The 15,708-nt window shown below is 41.8% G+C and overlaps 1 protein-coding gene across 1 annotated transcript in view; it reads right to left on the reverse strand.

Annotated features, from left to right (window-relative positions):
* Nucleotides 1-8,038, reverse strand: part of LOC134288122 (QRFP-like peptide receptor) — a 100,204-nt gene extending 92,166 nt beyond the window's left edge. Inside the window, exon 1 of the mRNA XM_062851878.1 lies at nt 7,370-8,038. The gene's annotated coding sequence lies outside the window, so the exon portion shown is untranslated. The remainder of the gene's footprint in view (nt 1-7,369) is intronic.
* Nucleotides 8,039-15,708: the final 7,670 nt, after the last annotated feature.

Below are 15,708 nucleotides of genomic sequence, written 5' to 3' on the forward strand. Positions count from 1 at the left end.
AACACGAAGCCCTAATTTTATCGCAATTGCCTATTTAAATAGAATGCCGCACCGCAGGAAATGACAACCGCAGGGGTCGCGTGCGTCGTGGTGGCGACGACAGTCAGCCAGCGCCAGCCAATGAAGCCCGCATATAAATTCTTGGTGGGAAAATGCAGGCCTGCAACATCAATCAGCCGGAGTGCGAGCGCGAGGATCCTTACCTGTTTGCCATGCATCAGGTTTGGATGAGCCGCACGGCCGCGGCTCGCATATGTGCGAGATAAGATAAAAGCACAATATTTGCATAGGGACGGAACGGGTGATGATGATGGCTGGTTTTTATGGATCTATTTTTAGCGTCTGACCGCGCGCGAGCACCCATATTTCATGTTTTTCGATGAAAGACAACTTTTTTTGCTGATAATGTCAAGGATTTAATAACGCATTTGCCAGCATTTTGTCAGAGGCCAGCGGAAAGTGGTTCATTCTAGCATGAATAAGGATGAGCCAACTGTTTACTTAGAAAATCTATGGACTAATCCACCGATGAACAAAATTCACTCGGTCCGAGAATTTTGACACTAGAGCGGGGCCGTTTCCAATCAGAATTGAACGATTTCCAATCAGAATCGAAAAATTCTGATTGGGAATGGCCCCGCTCTAGTGTCAAAATTCTCGGACCGCGATGAATTCAGTTCAACGGTGGATCGGTGGTCCATTATGATTAGAAATAGGCTAGGAGAAGTAGTTCACCTAGGATGCACCAAACGTCATAGAGGCGCTAAGAAAAAAGTGGTTTTGACATTTGGTTTATCCGAGGGCGTTCCCCTATGGATTTATTCACCGATGAACCATATTCACTCGTTCCGAGAATTTTAACACTAGAGCGGGCCCATTTCTAATAAGAATCAATCAATTCTGATTGGAAACGTCCCCGCTCTAGTGTCGAAATTAATGGACCGATTAAATTTGATTCATCAGTGGATACGTTCATAGGCCATTGTTGGCATCAAGAGAATGACAAGGACTGTTTGGTAGCTAAACGGGAGGAGAGTGACAGCGAACGAGCTGACCAATAGACGAATGCATCAAAGAACTGAATTCATCGCGGTCCGAGAATGTTGACACTAGAGCGGGGCCATTCCCAATCAGAATTGTTCAATTCTGATTGGAAATCGTTCACTTCTGATTGGAAGCGGCCCCGCTCTAGTGTCAAAATTCTCAGACCGCGATGAATTCAGTTCATCGATGCACTCGTTTATAGGATATGTTTTGAACCGCAGGCAAAAGAAGAAAGGAAAAAGTAATTGAAAGCTACAAATCACGTTTAGAATTCTTCCTTAATTATTATATCAATTATTATATTAATTTGTTGGCCTAATTCAATTTGTTTCTACATTTGAAATTTGTAAGTACCTACCTAAAAATAAAAATAAACAAAAAACAATCAACTCATCCACCGATGAACTGAATTCACTTGGTCCGAGAATTTTGACAATAGAGTTGGATGGAAATGACCCCGCTCTAATGTCAAAATTATCAGAACGAATGAATTCAGTTCATCGGTAGATAAGTCCATGGACTTATCCACTGGTGAACAGAATTCACTCGGTCCGACGAGTGCACCAATGAACTGAATTCATCGTGGTCCGAAAATTTTGACACTAGAGCGGAGCCGCTTCCAATCAGAATCGTTCAATTCTGATTGGAAACGGCCCCGCTCTAGTGTTCTCGGACCGCGATGAATTCGGTTCATCGGTGGACAAGTCCATAGACGAGTGCACCAATGGACTTATCCACCGATGAATCGAATTCATCGCGGTTCGAGAATTTTGACACTAGAGCGGGGTCTTTCCATTTAGAATTGAACGATTCTGTTTGGGAATGGCCCCGCTCTAGTGTCAAAATTCTCGGACCGCGATGAATTCGGTTCATCGGTGGATAAGTCCATGAACTGAATTCATCGCGGTCCGAGAATTTTGACACTAGTGCGGGGCCACTTCCAATTAGAAGTGCACGATTTTCAATCCGAGCCTTCCAAACTGGACAGCGGCCAAAACGATGTTGCGATACCTCAAGGGGACCAAGCAGTGCAAGCTGACCTACAGGAGCGATGCGGATCCGGCGTTTTCTGGATACAGCGATGCCGACTGGGCGAACGATCCGGAGACGAAGCGATCTGTCAGCGGATACATACCTATTTCTGCAGTGTGGCGGAGCGATTACCTGGAGTTCCAGAAGACATCCCTGTAGGAATTTCTAAAGTAATCCTTGAAAGAATTGCTGGTGGAATTCTTGGAGGAATCTGTGAAGTAATCCGTAAAGGAATTTCTGGAGGAAACCCGAGAGGAATTCCTGGAGAAATTCTTGAAGGGAGGATTCCTTGGAGGATTTACTAGTCCTGAAGATGTTTTTGGAGAAACTGCTGGAGGAATTTACGGAGGAATTTATGGAAGAATTCATGGAGGAATTACTGGAGGAATTTTGAAGCTTTTTTGAATCACTTGAAGAGTTTCAGGAGGAATCCCTGGAAGAATTTCTGGAAGAATTTTTGGAGAAACTCCCGTAGGTTTTCCTCTGAAGGAATTCCTGTAGACTTTCCAGGAAGAATTCTTGGAGGATTTTCAGGACGAATACCTGGAGAAATATGTGGAGGAATCTAGAGGCATTCTAGGAAGGATTCTTGGAGAAATCCCTAGAGGAGTCCTTGGAAAAAAAATAAAGGAGAATCCCTGAAAGAATCCCCGGAGGCATTCCTGAAGGAATCATTGGAAGAGTTCATGGAAAAATCAATGGAGGAATTTTTGAAGAATTTTTGGATGAATCCGTATAGACATTCCAGAAGGCATTCTTGGAGGAATTCCTGGATTTTTTCAGGAAGAATCAAAAATGAATCCTAGGAAGAGTCATTAGAGGTATTCGTGGAGTAATTTCTGCAGGAATCCCTTGAAGAATTTCAGTAGAATTCTTGAAGGAATTGCTGGTGCATTCACTTGAGGCAATCCTGAGGAAATTCTTGGAATTGCTGGAGGAATCAATGAAGAATTCCTGGACGAATTTTTGGAGGAATTCGTGTAGGTATTCCAGGCGGAATTCTTGGAGGGCAATTCCTGAAGTAATCCCTTGATGCATTTCTGAAGTACTTTCTGGAAGTTGGAATTCTTCGAGAAATTACAGATGCGATTCTCGCAGGAATACCTGGAGGAATACCTCGAAGAATTACTAAAGAAATTATTGGCAGAACTACTGGAGGAGTTACGAAAGGAATTCCTGGAGAAATTTCTGGAGGAATCACTGAAGGACATTATGGAAGCATTACACACTTAAAATAAAGTACCGTATTCAGCTGTTCTATTTTCGGTAAAAGTTCAGATTACCGAATGTTCAGCAACATATTACCGAAGTTCGTCAAAAATTTACCGAACGTTCGGTAAACTCTACTGAATTATCGGTAATGTTTACCGAACGTTCGGTAAAAATTAGCCGAACTTCGGTAAAACTGTGCTGAACTTCGGTAATCCGAACTTTTACCGAAAATAGAACAGCCGAACAAGTGACTCTAGAATGAGTGTGTACTATAGGAAGAATTCCTGGAGGAAGGCTTGAAAGAATTCCATGATAAATCTCTGGAAGAATCTCAGGCAAATCCCTGGAAAAAAATCAGCATTTCTGGAGGCTTTTCTGTAGGAATCCTTGGAATAATTTCTGGAAGAATCCATAGGCGGATTTCTGTATGAATTCCTGGAGCATTTTTTAAGGATTACTTAGAGGAATTCCAGGAAGATTTTTTGGAGGAATCCGTATAGGCATTCCAGGAGGAATTCCTGGAGATTTTAAGGATTACTCAGAGGAATTCCTGGAAGAATTTATGGAGAAATCCGTGTATGCATTCCAGGAGGAATTCCTGGAAAATTTCAGGAGGAAGCCTTAAGGAATCCTTGGAGAAATTCCTGAAGGAATCCGTTGAGGGATTCCTGGTGGAATTTCCGGAAAAATTTTTGGAGATATTTCTGGACGAATTTATGACTTTATGAAGAAATTCCTGGACGAATTTCTGGAGGAATTCATGGAAGAATTTCTAGAGAAATGCTATGAGGAATTTCTGGAAACAATTTTGAGGCTTTCGTGGAGGAATTGCTGGAAGAATTTCAGGAGGAATCCCTGATGGAATTTCTGGAGGATTCCCTGGAGGCATTTCCTTCATCTTGGAAGACATCCTGGAGGAATCCGTGGAGATATTTCTGAAGGTATAACTGGAAGAATTCCTTGAAAAATCTGTGTACGCATTTCAGGAGGAATCCCTTGGAAAAAAATTAGGTGAAATCCCTGGAGGCGTTCTTTGACTCCGAAGAATTCCTGGAGAAATCCGTGGAGGAATTCCTGGAGGAATTCGAGTATGCATTCCAGGAATCGTAGGCAGAATTTCTGAAATCACTGTAGGAACTTCAGGAAGAATTTCTGAAAGAATTGCTGGATGAATCCCTGGAGACGTTTCTAAAGGAATCCTTGGAAGACTTCTAGGAGGAACCCATGAAGAAGTTCCTAAAGGAATCCCTGGAGGCATTCCTAAAATAATCCTTGGAAAATTCCCGGAGGAAGCTCTAGAAAATTCCTGGAGAAATTCCTGAACTAATAGGGTATATTGCCAACTGTTGCACATCTTAAAAACTCGCCAATTGTTACACACCTCGTAAGAAACGCATGAAGTGGCGAGTTTTTAAGGTGTGCTGTGCAATAATTGGTGATTTACCCTACCTGGAGGAATAACTTGAGGAACCTCCGGAGGGAATTTCTGGAGGAACTCCTGGAGGAACCCATGTAGCAACTCCTGGAGGTATTTCTGGAAGAATTTCTGGAGGATTTTTTTGAGGAAATCTGGAGAAATTTTTGAGGCTTTCTTGGAGGAATGTCTGAAGGAACTCCTGAAGGAAATTCTGGAGGATTTTTTTGAGGCATTTCTGAAGAAATTCATGGATGAGCAAATCCAGCCAAATCTCCAAGGGTAGAAAAAATATATCCTGAAGAATCTTCTTGAGGGATGTCAGTAGATAGAAGAGTGTCCAATAGAAATTTCAGGACGAACTGCTGGAGGGACCCTAAAAAGACCTCCTTAAGAAATTTGAAAATGAATTTCAGGAGGAACACTAAAAGTCCAGTAGGAAATCCAGATAGAACTGCTTGTAAAATATGAAGAATCCCAGTCTAAATTTTTGGAGAAATTCCTTCAGGAATTACAGAAAAACATCACAGCAGGAACACTAGGAGCAATATCCACAAGAATCTCTTGAGAAATCTCAGAAGATCCTTCTGGAAAACATTGTTGAAGAACTCTTGAAAGAAAAACCCTAGCGCTTCTAGTGGGATATTACAGCAGAAATTTCGACGGAAACCCTAGAAGTATCTGAGAAAGAAATTCTGGAAGAATTTCAGTACAAATCTCGCGTTTAGTATCATACAGGCGTATCTACATTGATCGATTTCTCTTCATCGATTTTCTCTTCGGATTATTCCGGGAAATACGACCAATAGTCGGATGATCTATCGGTGTATTTCGGTGAAGGACGACTAGGACTAGCATTTGAAACAACAAAAACAACCAAAAATGATTTGCCGGCCAAGTTATTAACCAAAGAGAAAATCGATGAAGAGAAATCGATCATTGTAGATACGCCCGTATGATACTGAGCGCGAGAAATATTTCGGGTACTTCAGGAGAAATTTCAGAAGAAAAAAAATCAGTAGAATTCCAAAATAACTCATTGATGAATCTCAGAAGAGTTTTCTGAAAGAATTACAAGAGAAAGGTCTCTAGCAGTTCTCCTATTCTAGTCCAACCAGAGTACTTCTCGAAGAATTGATCTACTGAAAATCTGCAGAGAAAAATCTGCTATTACTAGTTCAATTAGTACCTAGGTCGTCCAAACTGTTTTATAATGAAGTCCTTCAAATCTACAAAGAAAAACTTTATGTGTTTTCGCCATAAATAATAGTATTTCATAATCTGCTGGGATCCGCGAAGCTCTTGAAATCACAAATGTCATTTACAGACACCATAGGGATATTCCAGGTCAGCCAAACTACCTTGGAGTTCAGGACTTCAGGCCTACACTCGTAAAAGTATCCATATATCTGTTATACTGAGTAACGCTGCATAATCAACCGCAGTTACTGGAGCAATCTGAAGTCTACTAGCTTATTATAAACCGTTTGGGACATTGAGGATCATCCAAACTATTATATAATGAAGTCCTTCAAGTCTACAAAAAAAAACTTTTGTTTTCGCCATAAATAATAGTATTGCATAATCTGCTGGGACCCGCGAAGCTTATGAAATCAACTACCTCGACCAATCTGAAGTATAGTTTTTTATTATAAACCTTTGGGACATTTAGGAACGTCCAAACTGATCTATAATGTAGTCCTTCAAATCTACAAGAAGAACTTTATGTGTTTTCACCATAAATAATAGCGTAGCTTAATCTGCTGAGATGCGTGAAGCTCTTGAAATCTCAAATGTCATTTAGAGACACTATGGGAATGTTACAGGTCAGCCAACCTATCTTTGAGTTCTGAACTTCTGGTCTACACTCGTATCATATATATAGCTATATCTGACATACTGAGTAACGTTTCATAATCAATCACGGTGACTGGATAATCTGAAGTCTACTATATATTATTATGAACCTTTGGAACATTGAGGGTCGTCCAAACTACCCTGAAGTTTAGCCCTTGATAGTAATAGTAGTTATTCTCACATTGAACTTTAAACTGTAATCTGTAATCCCCCTGGCATATCATGAGTCATCTCAAGATAGTTTTGAGATAATCCAGATCCACAGCACTACTCCGAAGAGCATAGCTTCAGGTCTACACTTCTGATAATAGCCTTTGCCACTACTTTCAGTAGTGTTACATAATCCACTGTACTTAATAAAGCAGTTAGAGGAATAATAAGTGTTGCCATTACACCCATAGACTCTAGGATCTAAACTCAAGAACAGTTTGGATGACCTAGGATATTCCAACTGATCTGATACTGTCTATTAACCTTTCAGAAGACGTACTGGACATGATAGATTACAAATCGTAGCTTTGTATAATGAAAGAAGTTACCGTTACACTCGTAGACTTCAGAATCTAAACTCAAGAACAGTTTGGATGTCCTAGGATATCAAAAAAAAAATATTCTTCATAATAATCTACCGTTTTTGTGCTATGGACCACTTAAACTACAGCAAAACGTAGAAAAAGCTCCATACAACGCTTGGAAAAATTCCGGCTTCAAAGGGTGAAGCCATTTTTTTTATTAATTTGCCAAAAATTCTTCAAACAGCAGCGTATACAAAACAACCATCTACATTCTACACAAACAACATCCACTCACCTAAGATGGATTTTTTCTTAGCACAATTACACTTCCACTACTAAATCAAATTAATCTATCCAACTTCAATTCCGACACTGCTTGGACACACATGACCTATTTATTTACGGTGTAATTCAATTCGGTCTCCTTGGTTTTCACAAAACACTACTTCCACCTTTCAATAACAAAATCGAATAAATTTCCCAAAACTCACAATCTTTCCACCAAATCCAAAGGCTTATCTGCAATATCGCTTCCAGCGATCGATACTGAACCAACCCACAGACGTAAAACCGCAAATGTGCGCCTCAAACGTTTTCCAACTAATTCCAACAATTCGGCATGAATTATCTATTCGAACTGAATTACACCCACGATTCACCCCATTTATTCACTGCCTATGCCTCTAAACCACACACAAAAAACGTCGCGACGACTTCCGTCTATCGGCGGCTCGTCAACTGCCGACTCCGACTTCAACGACGACGGCACACACCTTTCACTTTCACTTGAAGGAAGAAGACCCTGCTCCGACCAACCATCCGACCGTTTGTCGTGCACTTGAACTTCCCCCCTGGAACCTCCAATGTGAATCCTTCTTCACTTCCAACACTGGTACACCGCCCGCAATCACGAGAGAAAGGTGTTTCCGGCTCCGATCCGAGGAGGCTGTTCCGTTCGAGTGGAAATCCGCGACCAGACTGACAGTTCCGGCCTCCGAGATCAAAGTAATAAACGGCGCGCGGGTAGATAGTGACAGAGGAATGCAACAAATTCTGTTCTGATGGAGTGGAGGCCTGCACGAGCGGCTGCGGCTGTTGAATGGGTGAGAACTGCGCAGGTCCGACCGGCGGCATGCCGGTCGCGAAGTAGCACGTGGTCGAAAGACACGAAGCCGAAGCCGAACGGTTTGTTTGATAACAACACAGAGCGAGTAGATTCACGGTCACTCTCGCATGTGGAATGTTTTCCAGGAAGTTCGCGTAGTATCGCCGCCGGGGGTGCCTTCGTTGGAGAGAAGGAGGTTAGTCACGTGGCGATTGGACTCCGAGAGTTTTCTTTCGGTGAAGAAAATGGGACGCGTCGCTGTCGAATGGTTCGGAAGCGTCGCTTCGGAAACCACCGTTTGAAACAGAGTACACTGGAATCGCCATTTGGGTAAAATCTGTTTGGGTACCTCCACTTAGGTAACGTTACCTAAATGGAATTTGATTGTGTTAGAACAGTTGCAGTATTTAATATTAAGGATAAGGTTGATTTACGGGAAAGACAAAACGAGTGGAGTTAAGAGAAGTTTAATTATATGCGCTCACAAAAGGTGAGTTCAATATTTTTTAAGAATCTCCAAGAGCTTCCTTTAGGATAGACTGTAGTGTAGACCCCCTTCAAAATTCTAGAAAACGGCTCTGAAAACCCTTGGAAACTTCCTGAAATGACTAAAAACGCCCTTTAAACCTCCTCGAACCCCATGTAACGCACATGAGGACTTCTGAAACGCTTACGAAAATCGCTGAAAATCTTCTGAAACCCTGAAATGGCAAACTGCGTCGGAGTAAAGCACCTGAAACCCTTAGAAACTCCAGAAAACCCCCTGTAACGCTTCCAGAACCTCCTGAAAGTCTTTCGAGACTTCATGAAATGCCACCGAAAACCCTTCGAAACTCCCTAGGACCCTATATAACGCACCAGATTTTCCGAACCCCCCAAAAACGCTCGTGAAGCTCTCCGTAACGACTCTGACACTCTCCCCCCTTTCTAAAACTCCATTGAAAGTAAAAGAAGCCACGCATGATCTCCCTTTTAATTTTTTAGCCAATCGTCCTTCTTAAACTTCTATGCAACCTTGAAATCCATTTATGTAAAAATTCTATCGTCCCATTACCTTTGAGGGATTGAGATAAGGGCAAGGTTGTTGCAGAGAAGCCTAAAAAAAAGTTCTGGGAAACACCACTTAACGTTTCCAAGTGATTCAGGGAGATTCAGGGCCGCACCTGAAAATTTTATGAAACCTCCAGAGACTCCCTGAAACGTCCCTAAAAGACCGCTTGACCCCCTTGAAAACCCCTAAAAGACTCTGACGCCGCCCGAAATCCCTTGAAAACCACTGAAAAGTCCCTAAATCACCCCTGAAATCCCTTGAATCTCAACATGAGAACCTCTAGAGCGTCCTTGAAGACTTCGAGACATCCCCTGAAACGCCCTGAAAACCCCGAAGATGCTCTATAATTCTGCTTGAAAGCATCAAAACCGCACTGAACATCTCCTCCTCTAAAAATCCCTCTATAACGCTCCTAAAACACTCCTGATTATCCCTGAGACATCCTAAAACGACTGAAACCCTCTGAGATCCTTCTGGAACTCATTAAACGCCCGCGAGACCTTCGTAAACCCTTTGTAGTCTCCTGAAACCCCCTAAAACGATCTAAAGCACGCTAAAACTCCCTGAAATCTTTCCAGAGCCCCTGAAATACACCAAAATACTCCTAAAACGCCTCACTTCACACCCCCTCTGAAATCCCTTCGAGTCCCTTGAAACATCTTGAGATCCCCTGAAAAGGCCCCAAAGGCTCCTCATTCAGACTGAAATCCCAGACTAAAAAAATCCTGAAACCTGATAGTTTTTTACTAATATGCCCATCCCTCCCCAAACGCCCCTAAAACAGCCAAAAATCCCATGAACCCTTACAAGACCCTCCAACGTCCCTAAAAACCTCAAAAGATACCCTCAATCGCCCTGAAACTCCCTAAACTGCTCTAAAACGCCCCTTAAAAGCTTCAAAAAAAAAAAGATCCCCCCCTGAAAATCCCTTGAATTTTTTGAAACTCCTCGAGTCTCCCTGAGATGCTCTAAAACACCCCTGAAAATACCTCTGAAACTCTGTCGGTAGCACTTGAGAGCTAAATCCTGAAACGCCCTAAAGCTTCTTGAAACTCTTTCAGGGCCTTTAGAATGCCGCTAAAAAAACCCTGAAACCCCCGAGATTCCTCTGAAAAGCCCCATGAGAACCCCAAAAACCCTCTAAAACCCCCATCAAACGCCACCGTGAGACATTCTTAAATTCCTTGAAATCTCCTAAAACTCCCCAAAACGATCTAAAACACTCCGAAACCTCCAGAAATCTTTCGAGCACCTCTGAAACATCTCCAAACACTCCTGAAACGCTTAAAACAGCGTCATAACTCTTCTAAACCCCGTTGAACCTCTTAAAACTCCTAGAGATCCTCTAAAACGCCCCTAAAACAAGTCCTAAAGATCCCCTGAATTAACCCCCGTAAAATCCCTAGAAGACGCGACGCGAGACAAGACATAACACTTATCGTTCTTACAATCGTCAAGGATTTAAAAATTACCTTTTCTGTCGACCGGTTTCGGGCGCGATGTTGCCCATCTTCGGGACAATGTCCGGACATTGTCCCGAAGATGGGCAACCGGTAGAATATTATGAAGATTTTTTTTCTGGATATCCTAGGTCATCCAAACTATTCTTGAGTTTAAGTTTACGGGTGTAACGGAAACTTCTTTGATTATACAAAGCTACGATGTAATCTATCATGTCCAGTAAGTCTGCTAAAAGGTTAATAGAGAATATCAGATCAGTCGGGATATCCTAGGCCATCCAAAATGTTCTTGAGTTTAGATCCTAAAGTCTTCGGGTGTAGCGGTAACTTCTTTCATTAAAAGCTACGATTTGTAATCTATCATGTTCAGTAAGTCTTCAGAAAGTTACAGTGGTTGTTTTTATCAACTAAGCTTCATAACAGTAAGGAAGCCCATAATATCCCAAAAATGTATAACAACGTTTATTGTTCCTCTAACTGCTTTGGTAAGTACAGTGGATTATGTAACACTACTTAACGTAGTGGCAAAAGTTATTATCACAAGTGTATACCTGAAGCTATGGTCTCCGGAGTAGTGTTGTTGATCTGGAATATCTCAAAACTATCTTGAAATGACTCATGATATGCCAGGGGGATTACAGATTAAAGTTAAAAGTTCATTTTGAAAATAACTACTGTTACTATCAAGAGCTAAACTTCAGGATAGTTTGGACGACCCTCGATGTCCCAAAGATGCATAATAATATATAGTAGACTTCAGATTGGTCCAGTCACCGCGATTGATTATGAAACATTACTCAGTATGACAGATTTAGCTGATGTAACGAGTGTAGACCTAAGGTTCTGAACTCACAGACAGTTTGGCTGACCTGGAACATTCCCATAGTGTCTCTAAATGACATTTGAGAGTTCCAGAGCTTCACGGATCGCAGCAGATTATGCTATACTATTATTTATGGTGAAAACACATAAAGTTCTTCATGTATATTTGAAGGACTTCATTATTGAACAGTTTGGACGACCCTCAACGTCCCAAAGATTTATAATAAAAAAAGTAGACACTTCAGATTGCTCCAGTAACTGCGGTGTATTATGCAGCGGAACTCAGTATAACAGATATGGATACCGTTACGAGTGTATACCTGAAGTCCTGAACTCCAAGGTAGTTTGGCTTACCTGGAATACCCCTGTAGTGTCTATAAATAACATTTAAGGTTTCAAGAGCTTCGCGGATCCCAGCAGATAATGCAATACTATTATTTGTGGCGAAAACACATAAAGTTTTTCTTGTAGATTTGAAGGACTTCCTTATAGAGCAGTTTGGACGACCCTGAATGTCTCAAAATATAAAACACCTTTTGATATTCTTGACGAAGGCTAAACGAATACATATAAACGTAACCCACATCCAAGTTCAGCTTTTAGAACAACTGGTATGTCAACACCCATGAAAATGCCTTGCCATCCCCGAAAACCCCAAACGAATACATGTTCCAGACAAAAGATTTCAATAACTTTTCCTCAGTTTTTGAAAGATTTTTTCTGTACAGATTAAATGACGATCGGTTCAACTAAAGCTCTAAGCAATTAGCAAAAAGTATTTTGCAGATAGATCCTATTGAAATGCTTGGCCAGGCTGAAGTGATTCTATCTTATTTTGATCATAGGTAGTTCTTTCTACACAATTCGGCATCTTTTTCATCCACCTATCTTGTCGGATTGTCGGCTATTTGTCATTCGGCCAACTGTCATTTGATTAAAGGTCTTTCGTCCATCGATCGATGTAATGATAGGCTTATCATGAAACTGTGGTACACTGGAACCTTTTTGCCTTTCTCGTACACCGAAGTATACTGAAGGGCTATATGTTCACTCAAAAAACGAATTTTCGATAAAAGGCTCAGAGGTCAAGTCACATCTACCAATCAACTCAGTTCGACGAATTGAGATGATGTTTGTATGTGTGTATGTATGTATGTCTGTGCGCAAAATAAGTTCACTTATTTTTAAGGCTTTCCATTGGCGATTTTCGGATTATAGCTCGAATCGAACTGGAATTTTACCGCATCGTTCCGGAGTTATGGCCATTTCAGTGATTCGGACCAGCATCTGTGGAACTGGCCGTATATAAAACTGAATCAATCCCCATCATGCGACACGTCAAACTGCGACGATTTGTGTAACCTTTAGTATGGTTGACGAATTCTGTGCGAAAATGAACACTAGAGACCAGAAATTTCACGATGTCGGACCAAAATTCAAGATGATAGCCTAATATTCAAGATGGCGGCTGTTCAATAGAGTTTTAGGCTATAAAACCATGCAATGTGGGTATATTTGGTATGTGGGAGAAATCTGGAATCCAAAAATAACGACCAGAATATCCAAGATGGTGGTCTAAAATCCAAGATGTCGGGTTGAAATCCAAGACGGCGGTTCTACAATCAAGATGGTGGCTATTTAATGGAGTTTTAGGCTCTAAAACCATGCAATATGTGTGTATTTGCTATTGGAAAGATGTCTGGAGTTCCAAAACGACGATTAAAATATCCAAGATGGCGACCAAAATATGCAAGATGGCGTCTCAAAATTCAAGATAACGACTGTTTAATGGAGTTTTGTGACCTGAAACTATGCAATATGGATATATTTGATATGGGGGAGAAGTCTGGACTCCAAAAATGACATCCAGAATATTCAAGATGACGGTTTAAAATCCAAGATGGCAGCTCAAAATTCAAAATGGCTTCTGTTTAAAGGAGTTTTAGGCTCTAAACCATGCAATATGGGCATATCTGGTATTGGGAAGAAGTCTGGAGTCCAAAAATGACGATTAAAATATCACAGATGATGACCAAAATGTTCAAGATGGCGTCTCAAAATTCAAGATGGCGGCTGTTTAATAGAGGTTTAGGCTTTAAAACCGTACAATATGGGTATATTTGGTATGGGGAAGACAACCGGAGTTAAAAATAGCGACCAGAATATTCAATATGGCGACTCAAAAATCAAAATGACTGCTGTTTAATGGAGTTTTGGGCTCTTAAACCATTCAATATGGGTGTATCTGGTATGGGTAAGAAGTCTGGAGTCCAAAAATGGTGACCAGAATTTAAAAGCTGCCGGACTTCCAAAATGACGGCTCAAAATTCAAGATTGCTGTTGTTTTTCAAGAGTTTAAGGCTCAAAAATCAAAAGTCAGATAAACAATATAATCTCTGATGCCATGAAATGGATTTCTATTAAACGTATGAAAGTGTGATATTCATTTTTGAAGGCACGAGAAAGGCACCATAATTGCTAGGTGGAATAATTAGGGTTTTATATGAACTAAGCTAGGGGTGCATAAATTGAAACAATACGTAAATTCTGAGAAAAATTTTACCTCTTGTTGGGGGGAGGGGGATCTAGGGGGTTGAGATACGGGGCCAAGAGAGTTTCCAAAGAATTTTAGAAAAAAAACTAAGAGGGGGGCAAAAGGGTCCAGACATCAAGGGCGCGGATGAGGATCTCAGAAGCAATTAAGATGGTCATACGAGCAAGGGGCAACAAGGGTCTTGAACATTCTCTCGGAGTTTTAGGAGGATGGGTATCAAAAGGCCGGCTCTAGAGGCAGGGGCTCATGGAGATATAATGAAAAGGATTGAAAGGTGACCCAGGGATTTTTTTTCCAAATGGGGTATTCGGAGTTGACTGGTAGTGGGAGCAAAAGAGGATGTAAGGGAGTAAAATGGGATTCAGGGACGTTTAAACGGATACAAATGGGCCAGGAAGATTTGAAGTGGTAGTAAAAGGAAGTCTCAGACATGTTAAAGATGTGCGACAGGGGTTAGGGATAAGTACGGTAGCATCTTGATGGACGGACGTGATCGAAAGGTGGAAGCAGCACTACGACGAACACCTGAATGATGCGGGGAGCACAGACATGGAGTACCAAAGTAGTGGGAGAAATGACTACGTCAGTACAGCAGGGAGCAACAAAGAACCTGTGGAGCGGATCTGGTTTTATGGTTAAAGCACGGAAGGGAAGTAAAGCGTGAATTCCGAGTTAAAATAGTCTAGGGCTAAAAATCTCGTTAATACAGATCGAGCGTTAATACATCGAGCCAACTCTCACGTTGAGGGAAGTTGAGGATGCTATCCAGTAACTCAAGAACAACAAGTCTGCTGGTAAGAATGGTATCGGAGCTGAACTCATCAAGATGGGCCCGGAAAAGGTGGCCACCTGTCTGCACCGGGTGACAGTCCGGATCTGGGAGACCAAACAGCTACCGGAGGAGTGGAAGGAAGGGGTAATCTACAAGAAGGGTATCAAGTTGAAGTGTAAGAACTTCCGAGCGGTCACAATTTTGAATGCCGCCTACAAAGTGTTATCAAGCCGGCTTCGTCGATGGCCGCTCGGACCAGATCTTCATCGTGCGGCAAATCCTCAAAAAATGTCGCGAATACCAGATCCCAACGCACCACCAGTTCATCGACTTTAAGCCGGGGTACGACAGTATCGATCGCATAGAGCTGTGGAAAATCCTGGACGACGGACGGTGTAAAAAACTCTTCGTGAGGGTTTCGGGCGATCTGTCTAGTTCGTTCAAATCTCGCCGGGGACTGCGACAACGTGATGGAATCTCTTGCCTGCGATTCAATATCGCCCTGGAAGGTGTTATGCGACGAGCCGGGCTCAACAGCTGGGGTACAATTTTCCCGAAATCCAACCAATTTGTCTGTTTCGCGGATGACATGGACATTATTGCAAGAAGGGCGAACATAGCATCCGGAAGGTCGCAAAAGCTGGAAGGATGCGATGGACAGGGCATGTTATGAGAATGTGGGAAACAACCCTACAAAGCTGGTGTTCGCAAGAGATCCAGGTGGTACAAGAAAACCTGGAGGGTGGCGTGCACGATGGGTGGACCAAATACAGAACGATCTGGCAAATGTGGAAACAGGAATTGCTGTTCAGTATGTAATGCTAAAAAAAAATAATGATCGCCCTCCCTATGAAACTTCTTTGGTTTCTA

Source organism: Aedes albopictus, chromosome 1 (assembly GCF_035046485.1).
Source record: "Aedes albopictus strain Foshan chromosome 1, AalbF5, whole genome shotgun sequence".
In the NCBI taxonomy this organism is placed as follows: Eukaryota; Metazoa; Arthropoda; class Insecta; order Diptera; family Culicidae; genus Aedes; species Aedes albopictus.